Raw genomic sequence first — 16,980 nt, 5'->3', positions numbered from 1 at the left:
CCAGGTAAAGAAAGCATAAACACTGCAATGTTTGTCAGTTAAAAGACCATGATAATTAAGCTTGAAATTGATTTCCCATATGTCTGTTTCAAAACATACAACTTAGAAATTACCATGAACTATGTAGTGTGTGTGTTGGGGGTGGAGGAGGGACTCTGGGAAAAGGATGGACTGTGGAATAATATTAAAACACAATAGGGCCGAACACGGTGACTCATACCTGTAATCCCAGCACTCAGGGAGGCTGAGGCAGACGGATCACGTGGGGTCAGGAGTTCGAGATGAGCCTGACCAACATGGAGAAATTCCGTCTCTACTGAAAATACAAAATTAGCCAGGCCTGGTGGCACATACCTGTAATCCCAGCTAGTCAGGAGGCTGAGGCAGGAGAATCGCTTGAACGGGGGAGGCGAAGGTTGCAGTGAACCGAGATCGTGCCATTGCACTCCAGCCTGGGCAACAAGAGTGAAATTTCGTCTAACAAAGAAACAAACAAACAAAAAACAATAAAGTATCTTTTTAAAAAATATAAATAAAATTTATGAATATAGAGGGCTAATTACCTTTATCTTGCAGTATAATGTATGTTAGCATATAAGACGACATTTACATATGGACTTTATAGCTCATAATTATTATTACTAATAGTATATAGTAACAGCTATACATTATTAATGCAAAATAGATTCTGTTTTAAAACTCTCAATAGCCAGTATGTCAGTTTCCAAATACATATTCATATATTTGATCTCTGATTTTCAACCTGAGTGTTGAAGTACCCTTCAATGTGTAGAGAAAGGAACAAAATTACTCCCATCTCTCCCATGTTCTTAATTTTAATTGAGCCTCTGGTCAGATACCAGTCTACTGGTACTTTAGGTTATGGGGTGCCTGGCGTATTACCTGGTTTATTTCAACTAAGAACACATATCATGCTGTATCTCCCACGTACCCAGGAACGCAGCTGGAAATGCTATGGGAATGCAGGGGAACTATGTGTTCCCTTGTGGGTCTCTGCATCCTTCCCCTCTACCATTTCAGAACTGCATGAACTGAGCAGCTTCGCTCCTGGGACTACTAACTACTCTGACTGATACTTAATTTGTTGTTTTCTTCTAAGGCAATTACACCAGTAATTTCTGTCACCTAAATTTTTTTTAAAGCTTGAAGAAGATAGCACTTGACTTTTCTTATCACTGTGACAATGTCTGTAAGATCCATTTGCAAGCTGTACAAAGGCAAAAAGATATCACTATTAAATGTTTATACCATATAGCCCAAAATGTGTATGTAACTTTATGTACAAATGTGTTTAATTATTTGATGAGCTTGTCTCAGTGCCAGCTGTCACTAAAAGAACCAGAAAAGAGGAAATAGTGGGTAGGATACAATTGAGGGCTTCACATTTAACGATTGTTCCTATCTGCTTTGAGAACAACTTTTCTCAAAGAGGATGTGGAGATTAGAAAATAACCGGCAAATTTATTCTCGTAAAATAGTTTCTTTTTTGTTTGTCTCTTTGATCACAAACAAGAGCATGGCATGTGAAATACCTTCTACCAGTGGTTATGTAATTAAATAGTCCGCTATTCAAAAAAGTATCAAATATTGATTTGAAAGACACTTTTCACCAAGCACTGTTCTAGACATGAGAAAGATGGTAAAAAAGTAATGCAGACACATGTTCTGCTTTCATAGAGTTAACATTGTAATGGGATATACAGCTATGCAGCTGAACTTTGGACTAAGATGAACTTTCTACAGTATGCCCCATGCTGAATTTAAGTACTTTTGACCTGACTGAGCAGTATGTTTAGTTAAAACTCTGTGATATGGTTTGGATTCGTGTCTCCGCCCAAATCTCATGTCGAATTGTAATCCTCAATGTTGGAGGAGGGAGTTGGTGGGAGGTGACTAGATCATGGGGGTGGATTACCCCATTGCTGTCCTGTGATAGTGACTGAGTTCTCATGAGATCTGGTTGTTTAAAAGGGTGTCTCTTTCTTCCTCCTGCTGCTGCCATATAAGACATACCTCCTTCCTGTTCGCTTTCCCCATGATTGTAAGAACTGATGGCAATCCTACTCAAACTATTCGGAAAAATAGAGGAGGAAGGAATACCTCCAAATTCATTCTAAAAGGCCAGTATTACCCTGATACCAAAACTAGACAAACATAAAAAAGGAAAACTACAGGCAAATATATCTGATAAGCATTGATGCAAAAATCCTCAACAAAATACTAGCAAACTGAATTCATAGACATATTGGAAAGGTCATTTATCATGACCAAGTGGGATTTATATCTATGATACAAGGATGGTTCAACATACATAAATCAGTGTTATACATCATATCACCAGAATGAAGGATAAAAACCATATGATTATTTCAATTGCTGCTGAAATAACGTTGGATAAAATTCAATATCCCTTCATGATAAAAAAAACCCTCCAAAAACTAGGTATAAAGGGAAAATATTTCAACATAATAAAATCCACTTATGACAGACCCACAGCTGGCATCATACTGAATGGAGAGAAACTGAAAGCCTTTCTTCTAAGATCTGAAACATGACAAAGATGCCCACTTTCAACTGTTATTCAACATAGTACTGGAATTTCTATCTAAAGGAATCAGACAAGAGAAAGAAATAAAGGACATCCAAATTCGAAAGGAAGAAGTCAAATTACCCTTTCTTGGAAATGATATGATCTTATATTTGGAAAAACCTAAACTTCATAAGAAACATATTGGAGCTGATAAACATATTCAGTAAATTTGCAGGATACAAAATCAACATAGACAAATCAGTAGCATTTCTATATGCCAACAGTGATCAATCTGAAAAAGAAATAAAAAACATAATCCCATTTACAATAGCCACAATTAAAATTAAATGCCTAGAAGTCATTTTAAACAAAGGGTGAAAGATCTCTGTAATGAAAACCAGAAAACAGTGATGAAAGAAATTGAAGAGGACACCAAAAACTGACATAGATTCCATGTTCATGGATTAGAAGCATCAATATTGTTAAAATATCCAGAGGCTGAGAAGGATAGTAGGGGGTTTGGGAGGTGGTAGGGATGGTTGATGGATACAAAAAAAAAAAAAAAAAAGAAAGAAAGAATGAATGAAACCTAAGATTTGACAGCAAAACAGAATATCTGTAGTCAATATTAAATTCTATATTAAAAAATAACTAAAAGAGTTTAATTGGATTGTTTGTAATGCAAAGGAAAAATGCTTAAAGAGATGGGTACCCATTTTCCATCATATGATTATGACACATTGCATACCTGTATCAAAGTATCTCATGTATCCCATAAGTATATATGCTTACTATGGACACACAAAAATTAAAAATAAATCTTAAAGTGCATACAACAGTATATGACGCATATCAAACAAGTTGTAAATTCCAGCTATTGTTTTTACTGTTATTACTTTGAAGTATAATGATTATAGATTTTTACTTATTTTCTTCTGTTAATAGATAAATAAGGCATAGTTTATGGTAAGTAAGAGAGACATGGATTTATTCAATTATATCATCTCATGCAATGTGGCATTCTGAAAATGTGGTACTAAAATTTATAGGCAAATAATCTACCTGGGCCTCATATTTATTATTATTAGATAGACAATAATATTCATTAAGCAAGAGAAAACAACCATGCTGGAAAACAATTACAGATAATGAGATGATTAAGGACCTACTTATTTTGTGCCACCTGAGGCATTGTAGACAGTTTTAATAGTTGGATAGTGGGTCTTGAACTTAGGAGAAAAAGACTTAAGGTGTAAGAGTAGAAATACTAGCTCTACCCTTTTCCAGTTGTTTGAACTAGAACATGGTTATTCATTTCTGAATCTCAGTCTTATACTCTTAAAAATAGATGGAACCAATAACTAATGAGATACTATATGTGAAGTTGGCTAGCACTGCACCTGCGGCTTTAGTTATATCCTTTGTCTTTCCATTTCATTCCTCCTCTTCTCTTTCCCATACCCTATAGTGTAACCATCACTGGCGTTAGAGACAAAAATAATATGTTTTAAATCCTGATTCTATCACTTATTAATAATGTGACCATTACTTAAACTCCAGGAAATTTTGTTCTATCAGCAACTATAAAGTAAGCATGTAACCATGTGTTGGTTTTTCCAGGATTAAGTAAAGATTTAATTATTGTTTATTATTTATTACTATGATTTTTGTAATATGCCAGGAAAATACAAGGTGATTGTACAATGGTAACTTTCTTTTTTGCTTTTTATCATTTCTATTTTCTATATGTATATTTTCTTATTTATTTTTAAATAAGAAATACTTTAAAATGTATTTTACATTTTAAATATTTGAGAAAATATAAAATACATACACTCTTCAGGATTCTACATAAGATCTTGATTTTAGTGTTTGTCTATTATATACTTTTGTGTGGGTTTTCTATTATTGATGCTGGCAAAACTTGTCCAAATGTGGCTTTCTACTAGTAAATGAAGGCAACATAAAATGTTATGCATGACTCACTTGGCTGACACACTTTCTCATTTGTTTAAATAAAAAGAAAAACCCTTCAGCGAGATTAAAATGTTGATTAGAGTGAAATATAAGGATTTCTGAATTCCCAATTTATGTGATCCGTTCTTCTAATCCTTTCTTTAAATGTCTCCAAGCTTTGAACACCATAAAATGTACTTTAAAAAGCAATCAATATCAAATAATTATTTTAATATTGATGAATAATATTTCTAATATCATATAAATCAGAAAAATTAGTTTTTTAAATTCAGCAACTCATTTTGTTAAGCTTGTTATTTTTTTTCTTCACCTATAAAGCATACATAATATCCTCCCTTGGTTACCTCTTTGGATTAGTGGAATGATGAAATAATCCATATATAATTTTAAAACCCATAAATTAGTAAGTTGTTGCTAGTAATACTCCAAGAAAATATGAAAATAGAAGCAATTAACACATTAAAAGTTAAGTTATTCTGTTGTATAGCTGATCAAATATCTGTTGTTATTAAATATATGTGATCCAGCAGAGTTTTTAATGCTTTTTTTAACTCTAAAAGTAAATTTTCCAGAAAAACTATCAGCTATGTGAGTTTTAGAATATTAAAGATATTCTGGGAAAAAGAAATGTGAATACTTGTTGAAAAATAAGATTTTGGCAGTTCGTTGTCAAAAAAAACCTTAAAATTCCAAAGTGTCTACCAGTTGTATAGTACTAAATCTATCCTTGTTTTTTTCAAAATGTTATCAATAACCATGCAGCTGGGAACTGCACAAGCTAAATTAAATCAACGTATTGGAAGAAAAGGAGTTGATGATGGCAGTAATCACTGAGTATTTAAGTGATGTAAGGGCTGAGAAGCAAATAAAAAGTGTTGGGGGGGGGGCGGGAGAGAAAAAAAAAATCATAGACAGCAGATAGTTTATAACTAGGGCAAGCCAGTAGCTTTAATGAACATTTTCTATAAAATAGCATGACAAGTGATGCTTAAAATGTTGTGCATACAATTAATTATTGCTGCTTCTCTTTTTTACCCAGTGGATAATATACTGAATTTGTAATTTTATTATTTCAAACTAATAGGTTTTGTACATAATTATGATAAATTCCTTTAAGGTTTTTCATGAGATGTCAGTACTAGTTATGATCAAGAGCTATAAAATGACTGCAATATAGGTTGGTTTCAAGTGTAATTTCTAAACTAGCCAATGTTTGTTTCAAGAATAATTGATTATTAAATTCTAAGGCAATTACTTCTTAACCATTAAAAATAAAATTAAATTATATATTCAAACTCAGGAAGCTACAGAAAGTCTTTTTTTTTTTTTTTTTTTTTTTTTGAGACGAGTCTCATTCTGTTGCTCAGGCTGGAGCGCAGTGGTGCAATCTCGGTTCACTTTAATCTCCACTTCCCAGGTTCAGGAGATTCTTCTGCCTCAGCCTCTTGAGTAGCTGGGACTACAGATGTATGCCACCATAACTGACTAATTTTTGTGTTTGTAGTACAGACGGGGTTTCACTATGTTGGCCAGGCTGGTCTCAAAGTCCTAACTTAAAGTAATCCTCCTGCCTCCCAAAGTGCTGTTATTACAGGCGTGAGTCACTGCACCTTGTGGAGAAAAGATTTTTTAATTAAGAAATTTAATATCTCTCTACTAAAAAATACAAAAAACTAGCTGGGCGAGGTGGCGGGCACCTGTAGTCCCAGCTACACGGGAGGCTGAGGCAGGAGAATGGCGTAAACCTGGGAGGCGGAGCTTGCAGTGAGCTAAGATCCAGCCACTGCACTCCAGCCCGGGCGACAGATCAAGACTCTGTCTCCAAAAAAAAAAAAAAAAAAAAAAAAGAAAGAAATTTAATATCAAAAGTAAACAATATATTTCTAAATAATATATAAGGAAATAAGTGAAGCACAAGAGAAACTAGAAAATATTTTTAATTAAATAATATTAAAAATGTAATCTCAAAGTTTCTATGGTACAACAAAGCAGTGCTTTGTAATAAATGTAGATAGATTTTAAATACTTTTAAAGGCAAAGCAAACCCTAAATACATAGAAAAAATAAAATAAGAATAAAGAAAATTAAGAAATATGGTTCCATGAAAGAACAATAAAATTGATAAACTCATAGCTGGATAGATCACAAATTACCAGTTTTATTAATAAAAAGAAGGAACATTATAAAAGATAGCATAGGCATTAAAATGATTATTTAAAAATTTGAAAACTAATTATTGGACAATGAATTTAACAACTTAGATGAAAAAACATTCTTAAAAAACACAACATGCAAAACTGACACAATATTAAAGAGAAAATGAAAGTATCTCTGTGTCTCTTAAGGAAATTGAATGTGTTATAAAAGTCCTTTCAATAAAGTAAACTTGAGAGGCGCTTCAGGATGGCTGACTACAGGCATCTGGTACTAGCCTCCTCTTCAAAGACAAACCAAATAATGAATAGATAATAACACTTTGAGTATATCACTTAAGAAAAAAATGCTGGAATTCAACAAAGGAATGACAGGAAACACCTAAGGTGAAAAAGGAGAGGGAAATGGGCCAGCCTACTTGAGCTGTATTGGCTAGGAGACTGAAAAGGCTCCCCAGCATGCAGAAAGGGTAAGTGAGTGACTCCCATGGCAGTCTACATTCCCACCGCAGACCCCTGCAATTTCAGCCATGGAAGAGCTGCTCAACTTACCATCCACAGAGGTTTTGAAACTAGGTGGAGCACTGCCTGAAGACTGTGCAACAGCACTACTCCAGAGAAGGAACACACATTCTTTTGAAATAACCGAATCAGACAAATATTAAGAGGAATAAAAAAGGAGGGGCAGTGTCTATGTGACATAAGGAACAACATAAAGCAACCAAATATTTAAATTGTCAGAGTCCCAGAAGGCAGAAGGGAAACTACAGTGGGAGAAAAACTTACTAATTTTAACATATCTCAAGTCTAACAAGAGATTTAGACATTCAGATACAGGAAGCTCAGAGATCCCCAAACTGATATAATATTTAAAACTGATATAATATAAAAAGTTGTTCTTTACAGCACATTGTAGTCAAACTATCAAAAGCGAAAGACAAAGTAAGAATTCTTTTTTAAATTCTACAAGAAAAAGTATCTAGTCACTTATACTGGAACCCCCATCAGATTATGTGAGTTTATCAGTAGAAAATGTATAGACCAGGGGAGAACTAAATAATGTATTGAAAGCGCTGAAAGACGAAAACTGCCCGCATGGGATACTATACCCAGCAAAACTACTTTTCATAAATGAAGGACAAATAAAGCTTTTCTCTGACTACAGACTAGTCAGAGACTAGACTGGGACCCACAAGAAATGCTTGAGGGATCTATACATGTAGAAGTAAAAGGATTATATCTATATCACAAAAACACATGAAAGTCTAAAAGCCACTGGGGCAAAAACAAAAAACCTCAAATGAGGAAGAGAAAGAACTCAGATGTTACCAGCACAGAAAAACACCAAACCAAAAAAATAAACAATAAAAAAGAAAGGAACAAAAGGACAAACAACTAGGGATGAAGAAAACAACCAGGTGTCAATTAATGAAATGATAAGAATAAGTCCTCACATATCAATAAGAACCTTGAATATAAATGGATTAAGCTGCCCACTTCAAAGATATAGACTGACTGAATGGATCAAAGAAAATAATACGACCCAACTATATGCTGCCTATAAGACACTCATCATACCTGCAAAAGCACATGTAGAATAAAATCAAAGGGATGAAAAAAGATATTCCATGCTGAGAGAAACCGAAAGTGAGTAGGAGTAGCTACACTTATATCAGATAAAACAGATTTTAAGTCAGAAACAGTAAAAAGAGACAAAGAAGGTCATACATAATGTTAAAGACATTAGTTCAGCAAGAGGATACAATTCTAACCATACATGAACCCAACACTGGAGCATCCAGATACATAAAGCAAATATTACATCTAAAGGGAGCAATAGACTCTAGTACTATATTTATTTGGGGACTTCACCACACAACTGTCAGAATTAGACAGATCATTTATACAGAAAATTAACAAAGAAATACTGGATTTAAGCTGCCCCAAGGGACCTAACACGTAGTTACAGAGCATTTCATTTAACAGCTACATAATTTCATCAGCACATGGAACATTCTTCAGATAGTTTACATTTTAGAAGACAAAACAAGTCTCAACAAATTTTTGAAAATCAAAATCACAAGTATCTTTTCAGACCACAATATAATAAAACATCAATAGCAAGAGGCCATCAATAACAAGACACCAATAACAAGAGGAACTTTGGAAACTATATGAATATATGTAAATTAAACAACATCTTCCTATATGACCATTGGGTGAAGGAAAAAATAAGGGAGAAAATTTTTAAAACATTTTTGAAACAAATGAAAACCAAACTACAACATACCAAACCCAATGGGATACAGCAAAAAGCAGCATTTAGAGTAATGTTTATAGCAATAAATACCTACATCAAAAAAGTAGAAAGATTTTACATAGTCTTACCGTTCTTCTCAAGAAACTACAAAACAAGAAAAAAACAAAGCCAAAGTTAATAGAAGGAAAGAAATAGTAAAGACCAGAGCAGAACTAAATGCAAAAGAGACTAAGAAACAACTCAAGTTATCAACAAATGAAAAGTTGGTGTTTTTAAAAAAATTACATAAAATCTATAAACCGCTAGCTATACTAACCAAAAAATAAAGACTCAAACAATATCAGAAATTGAAAATGAGACATTATAACTGATGCCACAGAAATACAAAAGATTATCAGGGACTATTATGAACAACTATACACTAACAAACTGAAAAAAAAAAACTACAGGGAATTGATAAATTCCTGGATATATACAACCTACCAAGATTAAATCAAGAAGAAACAGATAACCTGAACAGAATTATGAGTAATGATACTGAATCAGCATTAAAAGTGTCCCGACAAATAAAAGTCCAGCATCAGATGCCTTCACTGCCAAATTCAACCAAACTTCCAAAGAAGAACTAACACCAATTCTCAAAGTATTTTTGAAAACATATAGAGGATGGAATTCTCCCTAACTTAATTCTAAGAGGCCAGCATTACCCTGATACCAAAACCAGACAAAAATACAACAACAGCAAAAATTACAGGCTAATATTCCTGATCAACATAGACACAAAAATCCTCAATAAAATATGAGAAAACCAAATCCAGCAGCACATCAAAAAGATAATACAATATGATCATGTAGAATTTATGCCAGGGATACAAGGATGGTTTGACCTATGCAAATCAATAAACATGATACATCACAACAACAGAATGAAGGACATAAATCATATGAACATATCAACATGCCCAGAGAAAGCATTTGACAAAATTCAACATTGTTTCACATTAAAAAAAATCAAGGAACTACAAGAAACATACTTCAACATAATTAAGGTTATATATGATAAATCCACTGCTAACATCATATTGAATGGGGAAAAGCTGAAAGTCTCTCATTTCAGGACTCAAACAACATAAAGATGCCCATTCTCATTACTTCAACACAGCACTGAAAATCCTAGCTGGAGCAATCAGGCAAGAAAATAAAAGGCATCTGAATTGGAAAATGGGAAGTCAAATTGTCCCTCTTTGCAGGTGACAAAAATCTCATATCTAGAAAAATCTAAAGACTCCACCAAAAAACTCCTAGATTTGATAAACAAATTTGGTAAGGTTTCATGATACAAAAATCAACATAGAAAACTCAGTACTGTTTCTCATAGAGGGGAGGGACACATACTGGGTCCTGTCAGAGAGTGAAGGGTGGGAGGAAGGAGAGGATCAGGAAAAATAACATATGTAACAAACCTGCACATACACCCCTAAACTTAAAAGCTAAAAATAAAATTTAAAAGAAGCTTAAAAAACAAAATTTAGTATTGTTTCTATATACCTTAATGAAATAGCTGAGAAAAAATACCAAGAAAGCAATTCCATTTACAATCAATACACATATACAAATACCTAGGGATAAATTCAACTAAAGAGATGAAAGGTATCTACAAGAAAAACTGCGAAACTCTGAAAAATGTAAGTAGTTGAAGAGGACACAAATGGAAAGACACCCTGTACTCATGGATCAGAGGAATTAACGTTATTAAAATGGCAATACTAACAATGAAAGCTACAGATTTAGTACACTCCCTATCAAAATACCAATATCATTTTTCCCAGAAATAGAACTATCTTGAAATTTGTATGGAACCAAAAAAGAGTCCAAATAGCCAAAGAAATCCTGACCAAAACCAACAAAGCTTGAAGGAGCTTATTGACTTCAAAATATATTATATATCTATAGTAACCAAAAAAGCTTAGTGTTCATATAAAACCAGACACATAGACCAATGTAACAGAATAGAGAAACCAAAAATAAATTCACATATCTACAGCGAACTGATTTTTGACAAAGGTGCCAAAAACATACAGTGTGGAAAGGACACCCTCTTCAGTAAATGTTGTGGGAAAATTGGATATCCATATGCAGAAGAAAGAAATTAGACCCATATATCTCACCATATACAGAAATCAACTCAAGATGGATTAAAGACTTAAACATAAGATCTGAGTTATATAAAACCACTAGAAGAAATAAGAGAAAACACTTTATGACATTGGTCTAGGCAAAGATTCTATGGCTAAAATATCAAAAGCACAGGTGAAAATCCAAAATTATACAAATATACAGATTATATTAAAGTAAAAATCTTCTACACAGCTAAGAAAACAGAGTGGGGAGACAATCTGTTGAATGGGAGAAAATATTTGCAAACTATTCATCCAACAAAGAACTAATATTCAGAGTATAAGAAGGACCCAACGACTCAACAGGAATCAGAACAAGTTATCTCATCAGAAATGGGTAAAGGACACGAACAGGCATTTCTTAAAAGAAGACATACAAGTGGCCAACAGGTATACAAAAAATGTTCAACATCAGTAATTATTAGGGAAATGCAAATCAAAACCACAATAAGATATTGTATTATTCCAGTTAGAATGACTATTACTTACAAGACAAAAATAACAGATGCCAGTGAGGAGGTGCAGAAAAAGGAACTCTTATACACTGTTGGTGGGAATGTAAATTAGTACATCCACTAAGGAAAGCAGTAAGTATGCAGATTTCTTAAAAACTATTCATAGAACTTTCATATAATCCCGCAATCCCGCTACTGGGTATTTATCCAAAAAAGAGTAATGAAAATGTCAAAAAGATAACTCCATCCTCATGTTTATTGCAGCACAATTCATAACAGCAAATATATAGATTCAACATAAGTGTTGAAGAAAATGTGATATATACACTCAGTGTCCACAAAAAGACTAAAATTATGTCATTTGCAGCAACATGAATGAAACTGGAAGTCATTATGTTAAGTGAAATAAGCCAGGGATAGAGAAACAAATATCACATATTCTCACTCATTTATGGGAGCTAGAAAAAGTTGATCTTACAAAGGTAGATAGTAAAATGATAGATACCAGAGGTTGACCAGGATGTGTGAGTTTGTGGAGTGGAGTTGAAGAGAGGTTAATGGGTACAAGCATACAGTTAGGTAAAATATATTTTAATGTTCAATATCAGAGGAGGAGACTATAGTTAACACCTATGTATTTTATCTTTTAAAATAGCTAAAAGAGAGGATTTGAAATGTTCCCAACATGCAAAAATGATATTCGAGGTGATGAATACCCTAAAGACCATGACTTGATCATTACACATTATATGCATGTAACAAAATATCATGTGTACCTCATAAATATGTGCAAATGTTATGTATCAATGAAAAACTAAAACATCTATATTTAAAAACATAAAATTAAAGCAAATGTCATGTCCTTATGGCTTCAATGAAACCTCTGCCAAACATTCAAGAAGAATATACTAATATCACGTGAACTCTTCCAAAAAACAGAAGAGGAAGGAGCCCTCCTAAACTCATTTTATGAAATCAGCGTCACCCCCCTGAGTATCCTAATTTGAAAATCCAAACTCCAAAATTCTCCAAAATTTTAATCTTTTTGAGCACCAACATGACAACATGATGCACAAAGGAGCTGTTCATTGGAACATTTTGGATTTCAGATTTTTGGATTAAGCATGCTTAACCTAAGGATAATGCAAATATTCCAAAATCTGAAAAGATTTGAAAGTCAAAACACTTCTGGTTGCAAGCATTTCACAGTAGGGATACTCAACCTGTACCAAAATACAACAAAGATGTAGTTTAAAACATACACCAATTAATATAGATACAAATTATTTAGCAGATATTAGCCAACAAATACAATAGTATTAAAATGCTTACTATACTGTGAACAATCAACATTAATCTGAGTAATTTGGGATTGGTTTTACATTTGAAAATCAACCATTGCATTTTACCATAAAAAGAGAATAAAACACAAAAACTGTTCTCATTTCAATATATGCTAAAAAAAATAACAAAATTTAACAGATAAAAAACTCTCAGCAAACTGAAAAATAAAAGGAGACTTCCTCAACCTAATATCAGGCAGCTATAAAAGGCCTACAGCTAAATAATAAATATTTGAACATTGAAAAAGGAAGTGATGTACATTTCTACCACTTCTATTCTGCACTGCACTGGAGCTCTTCTCCAATGAAATCAAGAAAGGAAAACAATAAAAACAGATAGATAGATTGAAAATCAATAACGATATAAAAGGAAGAAGTAAACCACTTATATTTGCAAATGTCATGATTAGTTATGTAGCAAATCCTGAGGAATCTACAACAAAACTATGGGATTAATATATTTATTTAATGAGGTTGCATGATAGAAGGCTAATAGATACCAGCAGCAAACAAAATGAAGAAAATTCCATTTAAAATATTGTCCTTACATATAAAATGTCTTTGAATACATTTAATAATAGATATGCAAAACTTCTGCATTAAAACATACAAAACATTGCTGCACTGAATTAAACACCATCTATGTAAATATCTAACTAACGAGTTTTATGAGATTCATGGGTTGGAAAACTCAATATTGGTAAAACATCAACTTTACACAAACTGATCCATATATTCAATACAAATTCAATGTAAATCCAAATGCTAGAAGAGTTTTTATAGAAATTGACAAGCTAAACCTATGCTTTATGTGGAAATGCAAGATCAAAAATAAACAAAGTTATCTTGAAAAAGAAACCAAAGTTATCTTGAAAAAGAAACCAAAGTTGGAAGATTACCTCATGACATAATGAGGTAATATAAAGCTACACTAATTAAGACAGTGCAGTACTGGCATAAGTATTGGCACAAAAGTTTGATGTAACTAAATAGAAAGTTAAAACATATATACACTTTTATATACTGTCATACATAGATAAATATTTATATAGTATCATTTGACTTATGAACAGGACATCAAATTAACTAAAGGGAGAAAGAAAAAGTTTTTCTTTCAACACTTTGTGCTCTAAAAAGATGCATATTCATGGTGAAGAAAAGAAAAAGGTAAGTTTGACTCCTACCTTACATTAAGCAAAACAATTGTTTAGATATAGAATGAAGACTAAAAGATAAAAGCAATGAGAAAAGAAGAAGGAAATATTTTTGTGACTTGGGAGACAAGCTTTTTCACCAATTCACAGAAAGCAATAACTTTTGAATAAAATGTATAATAATAAATCAAACTTTGTCAAAAAAATGGACTCATTAAAAATATCAGTTAGAAAATCAATGTGTAAGTGCTGGAGAGCAAAGAAAACAATCAACAGAGTGAAGAGACAACCTACTGAATAAGAAAAATATTTACAAACATACATCTGATAAGGGATTAATATCCAAAATACATGAAGATCTCAACTGCATTGTAAGAATAAAAATAAGCCACTTTAAAAAATAGGTGAAGGACCTGAACATATATTTCTCAAGAAAAGACATGCAAATAGCCAAGAGATATATGAAAAAAATGTTCAACATCACTGGTCATCAGGGAAACGCAAATTAAGACAACAATGAGATATCATTTCATACCTGTTGAATTGGCTTTGATCAAAAACAAAATATGACAAGTGTTTTTGAGGATGTAGTTAAAATAAAAAACACTTATGCCCTGTTGGTAGGAATGAAAATTAGTATAGGTATTAATAAAAATAGTAGGGAAGTTCCTTGAAAAATTAAAAATAGAATTATCATATGATCCAGCAATCCCACTACTGGGTATATATACAAAGGAAATGAAATCACTATGTCAAAGGATATCTGCCCTCTGGTGTTGATTTCAGCATTATTCACAACAGCTAAGATATGGAATGAACCTAAGTGTCCATCAACAGATTAATGAATAAAGAAAATATATATTTACACAATGGAATACTATTCAGCCCTAAGAAAGAAGAAAATTCTGTCATTTGTAACAACATAGAAAAGCCTGGAGAACATGTTAAGTGAAATAAGACAAACACAGGAAGACAAATACGGTATGGCATATTCTCACTTATATATGAAATCTAAAAATGCTGAATTCATAGAAGCAGAGAGAAGTGGCTACCAGGTGCTAGAAGTGGGGTGGAGGTTAAGGAAGATTGGTCAAAGGATAAAACGTTTCAGTTATACAGAAGGACCAAGTTCAAGAGATCTATTTTACAACATGATGACTATAGTTAATAACAATGTATTGTATACTTGAAAACTGTTTAAGAGAGTAGATTTTAAGTGTTCTCACCACAAAAAATAAGTATTCAAGGTGATGCATATATTAATTATATTTAATTAATAATTATATTTGATTTAGCCATTCCACAATGTATCCATATTTCAAAACATGTTGTACACAATAAACATATACAACTTTTGTTTGTCAATTAAAAATTAATATTTTTAAAAAATTAGTCAGATGTGCTGGTACATACCTGTAGTCCAAGCTACTGAGGAGGCTGGGGTGAAAATTACTTGAGCCTAGGAAGTCAAGGCAGCAGTGAGCTGTGATCGCACCACTGCACTGCAACCTGGGGTACAGAGTGAGACCTTGTCTCAAATAAAGTATTAATTAATGAATTATGAAAGAAAATAAATGTGCAAGCCACAGCTGGAAAAAGCATTCACAAAGCAAGTATATGACCAAAATCTTGTCTGCAGAATTTATAAGGAGCTCTAGAACTCAATTATAATACAAGCCACTGAATTGAAAAAAAAAAATAGTGGGCAAAAGATTTGATAGGCACTTAAAAAAAGAGCAAGAGTGGGAGAAAGAGACAGACATGAGTTCACATAAAGCACAGGAAAAATACTCAATATTACTTTATAAAGTAAAACTACAATGAGATACAACACAATGTATCTCATGCCATATATAAAAAATAATTTGAATAGACCTATTGTAAGGGCCTAACTGTAAATCCTGTAGAAGAAAACAGAAGAAAATCTTCTGACTTTGGGTTTGGCAAAGAGAATTTAAATAGGATACAAAAAGTAAAACTTTAAAAGGAAGCATTTAGTAAATTGAACTTCATCAAAGTGTACACTTTTAGTCTTCCTCAGTCACTATCATGAAATACAAACAGCAAGCCACACCAGGAGTAAATACTCCTAAAACCTATGCCTGACAATGGGGCTTGTATTTAGAACATAAAGAGAGCTCTTACAATTCAGTAAAAAGAAGGCAACCCATTAAAGCAAATATATGAATCATTTCCCCACTCAAAATCAAATAATATGATGTTTAATACAAAATTGGCAGAGGTTGAGAAAATGAATAAGCAACCCATAAAAATCAGAAAGCTTTTTTACTAGCTTTCTGTTGTTTGATGGATGCAACGATCATCGCAGTTCTCTATGGATCCTAATTATTCTTGTATTTTCATCTAACCCATAAACTCTGTTTCTTTCAAAAATAACATTCTTTTTGGTCATTTCTGCACATCTCTTTTATTCATCAGGTGTTTTTAAAAGATTTTGGGTACCTTTTTACTGCCAATATTCCATGCGTTTCCTATCCCTACGAGTTGATAAGTGTAGGTAAATAGTGGGGTATTCTTTGTAATTTTAAGTTATTTTGCTAAGAAGCCCCTTCCCTGAATCACCTGACTGTGGGCTCAGTGTATGCTGGGCTGTGTGTGGCCAGGCACGTGGGCAGCACAGAGTGACATGAGCAGACTGCCTGTAAGCAGACACTATGGTCAAAATACAATGGACTGAAATTCAGACATGAACACTTTATGCATCTTAGACACAAATACACACTCTGCAAAAAGAGAAGGAATATTTTATATTTCGAAAAGTCACAAACAACGCAGTAATCCCTTTTCCTCTTTCAAATCAACAGTTTTTTCCAAGTAACATTTCCTCTGGGTGCCTTCCTAGTTTCATGTCTATAGTCTACTCAGCCTGCCTCTGTCCTGCTGATGTTA

The 16,980-nt window shown here is 32.9% G+C and overlaps 1 long non-coding RNA gene across 1 annotated transcript in view; it reads right to left on the bottom strand.

The window, feature by feature from the left end:
• Positions 1–442: 442 nt before the first annotated feature.
• Positions 443–16,980, bottom strand: part of LOC116270562 — a 93,697-nt gene continuing 77,159 nt past the window's right edge. The window contains exons 2-3 of the long non-coding RNA XR_004178663.1: positions 12,707–12,796; positions 443–477 (exon numbers count right to left, since the gene is read on the bottom strand). This is a non-coding gene — a long non-coding RNA (uncharacterized LOC116270562). The remainder of the gene's footprint in view (positions 478–12,706; positions 12,797–16,980) is intronic.

The sequence above is a fragment of the Papio anubis genome, chromosome 15 (assembly GCF_008728515.1).
Source record: "Papio anubis isolate 15944 chromosome 15, Panubis1.0, whole genome shotgun sequence".
In the NCBI taxonomy this organism is placed as follows: domain Eukaryota; kingdom Metazoa; phylum Chordata; class Mammalia; order Primates; family Cercopithecidae; genus Papio; species Papio anubis.
Note: the sequence above shows the minus strand (reverse complement) of the source record. Positions and strands in the feature narration are given on the sequence as shown.